Source organism: Lemur catta, chromosome 1, assembly GCF_020740605.2.
Source record: "Lemur catta isolate mLemCat1 chromosome 1, mLemCat1.pri, whole genome shotgun sequence".
Classification (NCBI taxonomy): Eukaryota; Metazoa; Chordata; class Mammalia; order Primates; family Lemuridae; genus Lemur; species Lemur catta.
Genome location: NC_059128.1, coordinates 43,295,610 through 43,310,140, shown reverse-complemented (window position 1 = coordinate 43,310,140; position 14,531 = coordinate 43,295,610). Strand labels below are relative to the sequence as shown.

Sequence of the window (14,531 nt, the reverse complement as noted above, 5' to 3'; positions counted from 1 at the left end):
CTATGGAAGATTAAGGGCACTGAAATGTAGGATGTATTAAAAAAAAAAACTAAATGGAGATGGTTTTGTGATTGACTTAGTGTTCTAAGTCATGCATGAGGTAGTTGTTCAGGGTATCATTCTTCTACAGTCTCTGAATTTTAGAAATGTATTGTTTTACTAGTTGTGCATTAAGGAGAACTATATAGCTAGTCCCTTAAAATCCCAATGTAATAGAAACAATGGTTAGAAACTCTGAATATTAGTTGATCTGGTAGCAATAAAGAAATCTTTACAGATACTAAAGAAAAGTGCAGATAACTCCTCTCTGAAAGGACATAAATTTACTATAAATCCAATTTCACTGCATAATTGGCCCCAGTTTTGAAAACTCAGAAAACATCTCTCCCAATACATCATAGTATCAGAAGAACAAGAATGTTTCTTGAGTGTTTGTAATCTGTATTTTCACCGGTGTGCATACGGTGGGTTTTGAAATGCTTTATTCAGATTATGTGTGAACTTGATTTGTTTTAATAAATAAAGCTGAATGGTTTTTAATGTAGGTATGAGGTCACTGATATTATATTTTTTGGCATCATGTAGATAAAACGTCATCTCTGTCCAGTCTTACTTGACTAACATTACTTCTTTCCAGTCCCTATTTATTTCTCAGTTTCCCCCCAAAAGCTCATCATCTACATGGTTCATACACTTAGGTCCAGCCTTAGTCTAGCCATGCCACTCCCTCATTTGTGTGCTGTGTGAACTTCACCAAATCTCTTAAACTCTCTGAGCCTGTGTTTCATTGTGTGAAATAAGGAAAGCAATGGCAGTCTCCTCAAAATGGCTGTAGGGAAAATCAAGTGAGAAATCGCCCAGGACGCTCTTAGGGCAGTGCCTGACTGGGTTAGGTCTCCACAGCAGCGTTCTGAAAAGGCACCCTGTAGGAACAAGTTATGGCGATACAAAGAGTAGAATGACTATGAATTTACCACCAAACCACAGGTGACACAAATTTGCTTCAAGCCCCAAAATGTATTTGATGACAATATAACACACAAGGTAAGGAGTATCATGCTGGGGTTGGCTGGTACCAGCAAGAATCGATTTTGTGCATTTCTTCCCAACTCTGTGTTCAATGAGGTCAAGTTGGTAGCTTAAAATCAATCACGGTGAGAATATTTATACCACACGAAACCAGCAAACATGATAAAGCAAGCCTCTCCCTCCCCACAAGAGAGCTGGTGGTTAAACATTCGCCAGAACACCACTGATACAGATCAAGTTTGAAGTCAAACAAATCTAGGTTTGCATCCAAGCCCTGACACTTATTAGTATCCCCTGGAGGGGCTCCTTCAGCCCCTGAGGGTCCCTCACCTGGAAAATGGGGATAATAGTACTATATTTAGTTTAAAGGACTGTTGGAAAGATCCAGTGATGTAAGGCATGTGAAACACTTAAACCAAGACTTAGCAAATAGTCACATCAAATAGTAGATGACAATAGTTACTATTATTGTTGTTAGAAAGTCTGGAGTATTTTAAGTATCAGGTGTGTCCTATATATTTCACTTCCTTTGAGTAATACTTAACAAAGACATGAATATGATTTTAGAGTGAACTCGTTGGCCTACATTGGGAAAGAATTTGTTTTGTGGGGAAAAAAATTCTATTCAAGTTCCTTTATTGTTTCTGTTTCAGAAAATATTTAAACAAATGTGAACATCTAAACAAAGACAGTTTTAAAGCAAAAAACCCAAGTGCTCTGAGTCTCCTCTGAGCATTTTTCAACAATGTTGGGCCCCAAGCCAGAACATGTTAGAAACTTTTTGAACCTACCCCACCCTGCCTCCACAGCAGTCCTCCCCCATAGAAAAGAATTTGATACAATGCCAAGAAGGGAATCTTCCTCCCAAGAATATCTTAAGGCCTTCATCCTTTTTGTTTAAAAAAAAATAGCTAAAAACTTACGATATTACAGACTTCAAAATACCCAAGGGCACAGAACACAGAGAAAAAATACTGTAGTTCAGTAGAAGAAATCTGTAGTTCAGAGGCATGTGAATGGAGGGCTTAGGCCTCACGTCACTCTTGCTGTAGGACAGGAATAGCCCAGACAACCACCGGGCTGGACTCCTTGTCCACACCCAAGTTCCCCTTCAGCTCCCCTAACACTAAGGGAGTATCTGGTCAGCCTCCTGTTGCTGCCCTTGACCCCTTGCAGCTGGGGGAAGGGCTGTCCATTCATTCCTTGCTCTGCTGCCAGGACATGCACAAGGTGCGGCAGGAAAAGGAGAGAGCAGACGTGGTGGAGCCCGGAAGCCACACCCATTAGCTGGTGAAAGAAGGATGTGGAAGGAATGGCCCCTGGAAGGTCCTCCAGCATTGGGGACGTTCTCCCACTTCCACTTTATCCCCACCATCTGCCTCCTCCTTTTGCTGGAGGGACTGCCAACATAACGCGCTCACTGCACCCTCACTAGAGCAGGGCAAAATACAAGCTGCGCTGTGGGCAGCTGCCTCTTTATTCTTATACAGAATTTCCCGGGCACATCTATACATGAGCTGCACCACTGCCCCAAACAGGACTTTAGAATTACGCTTTGTTCTACTGATATGACTCAAAGAGGTGAAATCCTTTTTCTGAGGTTGCACAGCTTGTTAATTAACTGTGTGTCTAGAGTTAGATTTTTTTTTACTTCCTTCCAAGAGCAACTTTTCCCAGTCCACACAGTGACTGGAACTTTTCACTTCTAAGATCTTAAATTTCAAGTCTCCTTCTCTGAGTTGATTTTGTGAGTTCTACTTCCTCAGGCTAACCTTGAACCAAATTCCCTTACAGGGACACCCATCCACTTCTGCTTTCCATCAGCACCAACCTCATCTGGATTCACTTCTCCCCACGCAGAGGCTGGACCCCTGTGGGCCTGGCTCCACAGGTCACAGGTCTAATCTGCCTTATCTGGGTCTCCCCAGCCTTGGACTCTTCCCACTTGTAATCTCAGGCTGCTGGGCCTGGCTGGGTTCATGCCACCTTAGCTTGGCACTCATTGCTGCTCGGAACCCCATCGATCATCCTTCCTGCGCTCACCCCAACACTCACCACGGAAACTCTACTGGCTTTTCCCACTCACCCAGTCCCCTTTGCCTCCCCGCTTCTCTGAAAAGTCTGGAGAACTCCTGAATCACACGACATTAAGAACTAGTAGAGCCATTAAGTGGATCTCCTCCTACAGAGAAGGAATCAAGATCACTGATCTTCAGAACTTAATGAGTACTTCAAGGCAGAGACAGAATGTCATTTATTCAATATTGCAGAGCCAGCCAGGCAGATTTTGGAGTAATGCCGCCTTCCTCTTGTCTCCCACCTTTAACTGCTCTCTACCCATACATCATCTTCCCCACTTCAAAATGTCCATCATTCTTCTCTCTTTTCGCTCAGCAAGTATATTTTGAGCATCTACCGTACATTCAGCATGAAGGAGGTGCTAGTCCTAAAGAGATGAATAAATCATACCCCTCACCTCCCACATCTACACCTCCCTCCTAGGAGTACCAAGTTTAGCCTATCCTATTTTAAATAAGGAATTCTTCTCATCCCCCCAAATTACATTTATTTGTTAAAAATATCTATTACATGTCTACTGTAAACTCTATGTCAGTGTCTTCCTTTATAAATTATGAACCTCAACTTCTTAAACTTCTATTTTATACAAAGAGCCAGTAGATTTTAGAGATTTTAGGCGGAGCTACTCTACTGCTTTAGCAGAGAAAGCAGAGACTGAAGCTGCATTATACCTCACTGCTCTGGCAGGGGTGTAATCTCAGGAAGCAGGAGTGAGGGGCAAGAAGAAGGAAGGAAGGAAGGAGACTCAATGTACGGATACTCTACAGAGTTTTCTGCCATTGCATTCAACTGATGCCTTGATCTTGTGGGACCATCGTTTTAAAAAGCCATGACATTTCACACCTGTAATCCCAGCAGTTTGGGGAGCCAAGATGGGAGGATCTCTTAAGGCCAGGAGTTCAAGACCAGCCTGAACAACATAGCAAGACCCCATCTCTACAAAAAATAGAAAAATTAGCTGGGCATGCTGGTGTGCATTTGTAGTCCCAGCTACTTGGGAGGCTGAGGCAGGAGGATCACTTGAGCCCAGGAGTTTGAGGCTGCAGTGAACTATGATGATGCCACTACACTCTAGCCTGGGCAATAGAGTGAGACCCTGTCTTTAAAAAAAAAAAAAAGCCATGATATAAACTGTGTTTAGGGTAGGGACAAAAGGTGAAGAATTTATCTATCAGTTTCCATCTTCCACTGGCTGAAAGTCTGCTCCGTGGGACATTATTGCCTTCTGCACTTCCAGGCTGTACATATCTGAGGACTGAGTAGGGGTCTGTCCACGCCTCAGCATCAATCAGGAAGCCATTGGGCTGGAGACAAGAGGGGTACATCATGCAGAAAGGGTGAGGCCCTGGTCCCCACAGTGGGACTTGAACAAGACCAGATGAGGCTTGATGAAGGTATCTATTAACAATACACCTACCATCCACCTCCCTCCGCTCTCTGTTTCCTTATGAAGACAAGAATGACAAAAGTTGTTTGAAGCTGTTATTGAGCTTTCTTCAGCCTATAATTCTATAGTTATGAGTCAGAAAGGGCTCTGTTGGATGAGCTTAATACTGACCACCCAACCAGCTAATCATATTCATATAAAACTCACATCTTAGTATCCTTGAGGATCAGGGTTGATAGGACTGATCTTCTAATTGATCAGATAACCACTTGAAATACTGCAAAATACAGATGTTGTAAGCCTTCTTCATTTGAACTTGAATTTTTTAATTTTTTTATTTCCGTGAACTTGAATTTTAATCACTAAATGCCTACTATTAAGAATTGAAACACATAGTCTCTAGGCAAAGGATATGCTTTTACTGCAATGTACTAGGAGTGGTCTTTATAGATTATTAGTCTCAATAAATCTTCACCAGAAAGAATGGATTAAGAATGAATCTAAATGAAAATCATCATCTTTGGCATACGTTTTCAATAGCCAATCAGATTATATCTATAATTCTGCATGGCAGATGTGGTTACTCCCCCAATCATCTTTGTTAGCAGAATCCAGATTTTGTTTCCATAGCCACCTGCCCTGCAGCAGCCCAGTATTAAGTCCTAATCAGTCTAAATCTGTTATGGCACGCTCATTCATCTTGCTAGTAATTCGTTTGGGCATGGACACATGACACCACCTGGCCAGTGAGATATGAAGGAGAGCCAGCTGAGGGACTTTTGGGAAAGATTATACCTGACAAAAGGTAAACAAGAATGAGGAATGACCTTATTGTCATTGGATGTTGGTGAGGGAGAATGGGATGCTTAGAGTTTCTGCAGCCATCCTGTGACTGGGAGGAGAGCCAGCCTGAAGATGATGCTGACATCCTGAGGAGGTATGACAGAGCTGGACAGATACTGGATTCTTGAGGATGTCTTTTAGCCACGAAACTAACCAAACCTGGAGATGCCCAAGCTGTGTATTTGCTACTAGGGTTAATAAATCCTTCATTGTTTGGGCTAGTTGAGTTAGGGTCTCTGTTACTTACAGTTGAAAGCAACTTGATATAGCAGGTCAAATTAAGTGCTTTACAAAGGGATACAGCTTACAATTAATTTATATTGACAAGATCACCAGAAAGGCACACTGCTTAAAATTAGAAGTTTTATGATAATTTTATTTAGATTTTTCTATGACTTTGGTGGGAAATTAATATTATCTTTTTTAAAATTTTCCAATCTAAAATGATCTTTTCTGTGCCACAGAACTTTGGAGTCCTGGAGTCTTGATTGCTCACATATCTGTAAGTTAGAGTAGACCCAGAAATGTTTGCTGAGAATGATTTTCATTCCTCCATGCAGAGATGAAGTAGACACTTATTCAGACGACAATCCCAGTTAGGTTCCTTAATTCCAGTAAGAGGATCATAATCCTACCCTTGGCTCTATTGATTGCAGAACATTTGGATGTGGCTTTAATTAGCAACCCAGGATATCCCACTCCAAGTTTTTGCTAAATACTACAGCTTTCAACTCTCTGCAGTCCAAGACTTTTCCAGAGCTCAGCTGCAAGAATGAAGTGTGCCAAAAGGCATATAATCCATCATTCTACTGGAGATTAGCAACTTGGCCCTTGGCTCAAGCAAACTGTCTAGAAACCATGGCTGTAATGAAATGCCTCCTTCTCCCTCCCAAGCTGTCCATCAACCATAAAATTACATTTTGAGGTTATATTTTCAACTGAATAATGTTAAAGAAACAGCCACCTAAATTTTGTACTATAAGGTAACTACTGAAGCAATGGGCCAAAATCTGAGTCAAGTCCTAGTCAAAGAAACATAGTTCGGCAACCAAAAAGTAATTTCAAAATAATTCAGACTCTTGTGTTTCTTAAACACAGTGAATCTGATACTCACTTCACAGCAATATTTCTTAAAATCTCATCTGTAAGTTCATCATCTTGATTGTGGTGGTATTTTCATGAATGTCAACTTATATCAAAACTTATCAAATTTTTTAAATATGTGTGGTTTATTGTATGTCAATTATACCTCAATAAAGTTGTGAAAAGCAATAAATAAAACTACCAGAAAATAACGCCACTTGTGTTCAACCATCACACAAGACCTCACAGTTCCTACAGAGTCTCTCAACTCCCAAATCTTTGGAAAAATTCCTGACTTGTCCTAACCTGCCTACCTATTGTCTTTCTCCACCTGTATTAGTCAGTGTTCTCCAGAAAAACAGAACCAATTGCACATAAATACATGTGAGATTTATTATGGGAATTGGCTCAGATGATTATGGAGACTGAGAAGTATCACATCTGCTGTCTATAAACTGCAGAACTGGGAAAGCCAGTAATGTAATTCAGTCCAAATCTGAAGGCCTGAGAAACAGGAGCACTGATGCCCAAAGGCAGGAGGAGACTGATGTCCCAGCCTAAACAGAGAGAGCAAATTCACCCTTCCTCTGCCTTTTGGTTCTAGTCAGGCCCTCAGTGGGTTGGATGATGCCTGCTCACATTGATGAGAGCATCTTATTTACTCAGTTTACTGATTCAAATGCTAATCTCTTCCAGAAACACCCTCACAGACACACCCGGAAATGATGTATTACCAGCTATCTGGGCATCCCTTAGCCTAGTCAAGTTGACACATAAGATTAACCATCATACCACACCACCCCCTCTCCTATCAATTCTTCATCATGAAACCTCAGAAAAACTAGTCTGCCAACCACAGGATCCTGCTCAGAAAACAAGAGAGAAGGACAGCCAAAACCAGAGTCTTTTGGAGGAGAGGTGAAAGCAGAGGGAGGAGAGGTGAAAGCAGAGAAAGGAGAGGTAGGAACACTCATATTTTGCAGCCCTCACAAAGAAATGTCCTCAAATTTTAAAAATGTCCTATAATTAAATGTGCCACTGGACAATCCCAACCATGTAGAGTGTGGATCTGGGTATATACCTTTACTTGGAGTTTTCTTAAGAAAGTGAGCATTCATATATATGAATATGGAAACAAATTTCAAATTGAACATTTTATATGAGTTCTTATCTTGTTTTCTTTTGTTTTGTTTCTAATGAAACAATCTCTATTTAGTGACCATGCACCAATACATTATCCCTTAATTTGCAGCTCCAAGTGGATCAAGTCTTAAGTTTGATTGGCCCCCATTCCAAAGTATCAAGACCAACTGTGCTCTTAGCCTAACAGTCAGCATGAAGCTGTGCTCTCTGCTTATACCTGCAGTGATGATTTAAGTCTAGCACACAGCAGCCCTTTCATACATCCATAAAACTATGACCTGCATCCTCCAGTCTCAGAGTGGTGCCTGCATTCAAGGAAAAAACTCCAGCAACCAGCTAAGATTTCAAAATAAAGACATCCCTGACTAGTATTTTTCAAACACTATGAAAGGTATATAATTACTATTATAACTGTTTCCTAAAGTAATTTTATTCTTGTACTTTTTTTTTTACGCCTCATGGCTTTCCCAAGCCAACCTGTCCTCCTAAAACACCTTAAAGGGCCCCTCTCCCAGCCCCAGTTCACACATATCTTGGCTTCTCATTCTTCTCCCTTTCCTCTCAATTAGTCATCAACAAAATCCAGGGAAAAAAGTCTGCAACGGCAAAATTGTCTTCAAGTGGTGGAGGAAGAGAAGAAACAGTATGCAAAGCCAAAATACTCTTAAGGAGTCGGAGGCAGGGGAAAGCTGGTGACATTCATCCCGTAATAAATTTTCTCCATCACAAATCCCTGCTGAGTTAGACAAGGGAGTACATCATCTGTTACATCATTGTGTCCTCTTTCTGTGAGCACAGGAAAACACGCACATTTCAGTATCATGAAAAGCTGTGCTTCTCCTGAACAGCAGATTCATTTTTATGGATGCTGGCAATCCTCTGCCGGTAGTGCTTTTGTGTCTGCACAGGTCATTAAGAAGTCTACGCCAAATTTACACCAGAACTCTAGTAACATGCAATATGGTATCTACAGTATGCAAACCCATGTGCTATTAATAATGTCACATCTGGATTTAATATTTCCTATGCTTATTTTTTTAATCTACCAATTCACTCATCTATTTATATTCTGTGTAATTTTATAAATGGTTTCAGATCCATTGCAGAATGAGGTGGCATATTAAATGAATGAATGAACGAGTAGAAACATTTGTATCTTTCCCTCTATTTCTTCCTTTACAAGGTTGTACCTGCCTTCTGTGCTTGATTTTTCTACGTCAGCTCTAACGACGCCATCCCTATTTCTGTCTGGGGTTCCCCTCCTTCTTGCAGTGACCTGGGATCATAAGCTAGAAGTCATCTTTGGCTTCCCCTTTGCCTTCTCTCTCAGGTGGTCACTAAGTCCTGCCAGTCCTTACTTCAACAGCTGCTGCAAATCTGTCCCTTCTTTTCCATTCTCAATGCCAGATCCTTGCCCAGGCCCTCATCAAGTCATGCCTAGACCATTGCAATATTTTCCTAACTAATTTCCTTGGCTGCAGACCTTCTCCATTCCAAATCATCATACAGATGTGCATCATTATTCCTAAAGCACCACCCAATGCATATAAACTTCTTTTTTTTTTTTTTTGGTCTTTCCTAAATTCAAGCCCCCAATTTTTTTAAATGTTAAGATTCTTTTACATCAAACTATCTTTGAAGTTTTCCAGGTGGTCCCCAGGTAACCACAAAGATTTAGCTCCTCACCTTATGAAAGGAGAGATGCTAAAACAATAAGGTATATTTCGTGACCTTCATATTTTAAAGAGCTCTCTCAACTACATAAACGACTGAAATAAATATGTCAATGCCTGCTTTCAGAATCTAGTCCAAATCAGGCTTTTTCTTTCTTAAGCGAAGACTAAACTAACCCTCCATGTGGACATTTCCTAACTATCATTAAAGCCTTCTCACAATTTGGGCATAAAAGACAATGTTAATTTTAAGGGTACTTATTAAAAACTAGGAACTTATCATAAACCCACTGCCTACCTTACTGTTCCTCTTGACCCTCATCTTGGGCTTACCCACCTTGTTTTATCTGCAGTAGGCAGCCCAATTTATTTTTGATCAACACATCTAGGCAGGTTGATTGTCATTTATAAAATTCTTGTATTGTCTGTTTCCTACACACTAATTAAATTCTGCTCTGATCTAAACCCAGGAACCCTACCTTCTGTTCCTAATACGGACGATTCTCATGATGTCCAAGCACTGCTCTAAGTATGCCCTGTTCTGCTTTGACTGATATTCTACTCCGATGACAACCCTAATATGATATTATTTGGTGATTTCTCACATCTTAAGAATAATCAATGGATGCCTGTAGTCCCAGCTATTCAGGAGGCTGAGGCAGGAAGATTGCTTGAGCCCAGGAGTTTGAGGCTGTAGTGAGCTATGATGACGTCACTGCACTCTAGCCCAGGCAACTGGGTAAGATTCTGACTCAAAAAAAAAAAAAAATTTACAGACATGTTTTAAGATATATTACCAACATATTATTCCTGAAGCTCTAAGAATATAAAATGAGCTAATGGCATCTTATAATTAAAACTGTCCCAGTTTTCCATTTTAATGGGATCTGTTAAAATCTCTATAAATACTCACTGTATAAAATTGTTACATAAAGCCCTGTGAGACCCGACTCGACTCTTCCTCTGACAGATTCCATTTGGAACATTCTGGTCCTGTCAGATATGATCAGGTGGATATGCACTCATAAATACAACAAATGCGAGCTGCGGTTTCAAAAGGTACATTGCTGGATCCACCGTGTGATACAGAGTTAGGAGACCAAATATATTCAAACAGATTCCAATGAAAGTTAGCCTTAAAATATGCTGGAAAAGGCCATTTCAGGTATTCTTAACCACAAGTACTGTTCTTTAAGTTCCAAGACATACATGCTTCCCAGTAAACATACTTAGGATCATCAATCTGGATCCTACAATCTGTACCACTGTTCTTCTGACCCCCAGGTTCACTAAAAACCCTCCAGAAGCAGAGAACCTCTGGAAATCCTCAGCTTCCTCCCCAATCCTCTTTAGATGGAAAAGATGACTTACTTTAGGTGTAGACAGTTTCCTTTCAATACCTTTGAATCAACTTCTATGATTGGGTTAAATGACTTATAATTTGACTTAAGTTTTACTGTTTGTCTCTTTCTTCTTTACTTCTTTCCTTTTGTGTCAATTATTTTTGTTCTCTTGCTTTTGTTCTTTTTTTTTTTTCTTTGTTTCTTTTTTTGAGACAAGATCTTGCTCTGTTGCCCAGGCTGGAGTGCAGTGGTCTGATCTGATCATAGCTCACTGCAACCTCAAACTCCTGGCTCAAGCAATCCTTCTGCCCTAGCCTCCTGGGTAGCTGGGACTATAGGCGCATGCTGCCACATCTGGCTACTTTTTAAATTTCTTGTGGAGACAGGGTCTCACTGTGTTGCACAGGCTGGTCTTGAACTCCTGACCTCAAGCGATCCTCCTACCTCAGCCTCTCAAAGTTTAGGATCACAGTCATGAGCTAACATGTCTCGTCACTCTCTTCCTAACTGCTTCTTTTCCTATAAAATACTCTAAGCTAAATTTGTCTTTCTCAAAGAATTGCAGGGACCACAAATCTTGCTAAATATTAAATTTGATATATAGCCTCAAAACTCACTAACATATATATTTTAACTTTTGACACATCTTTATGTTTTAATAGGATCGTTGGCCCCAACCAATTAGCTGCTATTACTGACATTTCTCAGAGCCTCAAAAGAATCCAAGGGCATCAGAAAATAAGGGAACATGAGACTAATTATGTAAACTGTGGTCCAATTATTTTTCTGTAAAGCTCTGCAGGAATCATTGCATGATTTTTTTTAACTCTCCCAGGGATTTTGTCCTCAAAAATCAGACGAATTAAGATCAGACTGTTATCAGCATCTATTGCCATTAAACAATACCTCAGTGGATAGCCCTAAGTTTACTCTTCTTGAATAACGACACAGCCTTCATGTCCTGAACATATGAAAATATCACCTGTTCTTTAGACACGGTAATCTAGTTTTTCCAAGTATTCAAAGCCATTCTTCCATTGCTCATATTTTATTGAGAGCTTGACATGGCAACTCATCCAGAATGGTCTAATATAGTGGATTTCATTGGTTTACACAAGGATTCCTGAACTATAATATATAATATACAATTTATCTCTGACAATGTCCCCAATATTAAAAATAAAAACTCAAACTTGAGTTGATCAGGAGTCTGGTATAAATTTGGTGCCTAAAATAGTACTAAATAATAAAATTGCTCAAAACTATTTATTGGCCAGTTAAGATGAAGTCTGATAATATTTAATGCATTTTATTGTACCTGAGTAAATACATCAAAAACAATCAATCAATAAAGGGGATAAAAGTCATTTGCTTAATTAAAACTGATCAAACCAATCCTTGAGACTTATTCTCCTGATTAGGCCTAGGCTAACTAAAAATTCAATGCAAAATAGGAGGCCAGGTGCAATGGTTCACATTTGTAATCCTAGCACTTTGGGAGGCCAAGACCAAAGGATCACTTGAGGCCAAGAGTTTGCAACCAGCCTGGGCAACATAACAAGACCCCTGTCTCCACAAAAAAATAAAAAATTAGCCGGGCATGGTGGTGCATGCCTGTAGTCCTAGCTACTCGGGAGGCTGAGATGGGAGGCTTGCTTGAGCCTCGGAATTCAAGGTTACTATGAGCTATGATTGTACCACTGTACTCTAGCCTAGGTGACATAGTGAGACTCTAAAAACAAATAATAATTTAAAAAGTATGTCCCACTACAACCATTATGGAGCCATAAAAATTAAAAACAAACAAATATGTGCTTGCTTTGGCAGCATATACACTAAAATTGGAATGATACAGAGAAGATTAGCATGGCCCCTGTGCAAAGATGACACGCAAACTCATGAAACATTCCATATTTTAAAAATAAATAAATAAATGAACCATAGACAGAAAAAAACAGTTTCCAATGTTCCTTTGGTATCTGTAATTATCCTCATACATGTTTGTCTTCCTCTGCTTTTTACTGATGACATTACACAAAAAGAGACTGAGGCCCTCGTGGAAATTCTGCTTCTTTAGGATTTTGTTTTGACAGACTTGTATGCTTGTTGATTGTCTGTCTCCCCCACTAGAAATGTAAGTTCCATGAGAAGAGGAACTTTGCCTTGTGCACCATTGTACCCTTGGTCTGCCTAGATGTAAAAGTGCTTGGCATGTAATAGATGCTAATGACAATTTGTTGAATAAATGGGTTTCCCTCTTTTGCTCAGGTAGAGGACAATGTAGAAGTATTCTCAGCACTTGGAAGGAACAGCCCAGCTGGCCTCTTGGTGGTGACCCCATGTGTGGCTGTGACAGGGGCCATGCAGGGCGAGCAGTGTTTCAAAACAGAGAAGAGACACCTCTGTGGGGCTGTCAGAACCAGGGCTCAGAACACTGGCTTTGTCACTCACTGTTGCTTCAGTAGCCAAGATTGGGTGTTGGACACCAGGGCGTGTCTTTGGGAATTCCAAAGATCTGTTTAGGGAGAGGCTTTTGAAGAGATTGGACTTCTTGCAGTCAACTGCCATCAAGGCTTAGATGTGTGTATTAATGGGACCACAGTTGTATTTGTCAGTATTAGACACTGGGATTACATGTATACTTTCCATTTTGAATATGTATAATCAGCCTTCCTGACTTATTTGTAAATTTCTCAAGGGCAGGCAGTCAGTATGTATGGGGGTTTTATTTGGCTGCTGATGAAATGAAAACAACCTTTAGAGGTCTAAATCCAGGGAAATGAAGAACAATTAAAAGTAGGTCAAGCTCTTCCTCTCTCATCCTATGCTCTACTCATAAGGCCCCTGAAAATAATTGTTTATTTATTTATTTTGAGACAGAGTCTCACTTTGTTGCCCAGGCTAGAGTGCTGTGGCATCAGCCTAGCTCACAGCAACCTCAAACTCCTGGGCTCAAGCAATCCTCCTGCCTCAGCCTCCCGAGTAGCTGGGACTACAGGCATGCACCACCATGCCCGGCTAATTTTTTCTACATATATTTTTAGTTGTCCAGCTAATTTCTTTCTGTTTTTAGTAGAGACGGGGTCTCGCTCTTGCTCAGGCCATTCTCGAACTCCTGAGCTCAAACAATCCACCCACCTCGGCCTCCCAGAGTGCTAGGATTACAGGCATGAGCCACCACACCCGGCCTAAAAATAATTGTTCAACCATATGATATTAGAAAATGTAGCAGCAAGAAGGTTGACTGGATTGACATAATTGAGCATCTAATGTGATCTGACGATGGTATCTGCTTAATTTTCAGAATAGTAAAAAATAAGCTGCTATGTTTCTGTTTAGTATTCAGAGAGAGAAGCCCCAAACGAACCTGACCAAGAACAAAGGGTCGAGCCCAATTTAGCTACTGACTTCTTGTGTGATCCTGAATCCATTATTCAACTTCTTTCCAACTATATTTCCTCCTCTGTTAAACAGGGACATTTTTGTCTGTGTCTCACAGAGTTGTTATACAGGTTAATAAAAGGTAATATAATATAGTAAGTACTTACAATGTAAACTACTCTATATTAAAAGTGCTGGAGTACCCCCATCAGTCATTGAATGCACTTGAAGCAGTATTTAGGCTGTGGGCTATTTGCTGTTACTGAAAAAACCATATGGTCCTCTACGGTGCAAACTTATCCAGGTAACAAGGTCATTGCTTTGCAAAAATATGTTGAAAGTAAAGAGTCCTCTCTCTGCACAAAATGTGAGGGAAGCCATTGTTTTCAGTCCAGAAATGTTCAACTACAATTTCCAAAGCATTTCCAAAAGCAGAAGGGAAATTTAACATGCTGGACCTTTGAAAGTTACATCTGGCTCAAGCCAGTAACTCACCCATTTGCTTTTATTTCAACTCCTGGCTCGGAACAAGCAGTGTGATCACTGCTCATCCCTACAGACTGTGTCACT

At 40.4% G+C, this 14,531-nt stretch overlaps 1 non-coding gene across 1 annotated transcript; it reads left to right on the top strand.

Annotated features, from left to right (window-relative positions):
* The first annotated feature begins 12,391 nt into the window (after positions 1-12,391).
* LOC123631095 lies at positions 12,392-12,498 on the top strand. Its single transcript, XR_006732971.1, has one exon. It is a non-coding gene; the product is annotated as a U6 spliceosomal RNA (small nuclear RNA).
* Positions 12,499-14,531: the final 2,033 nt, after the last annotated feature.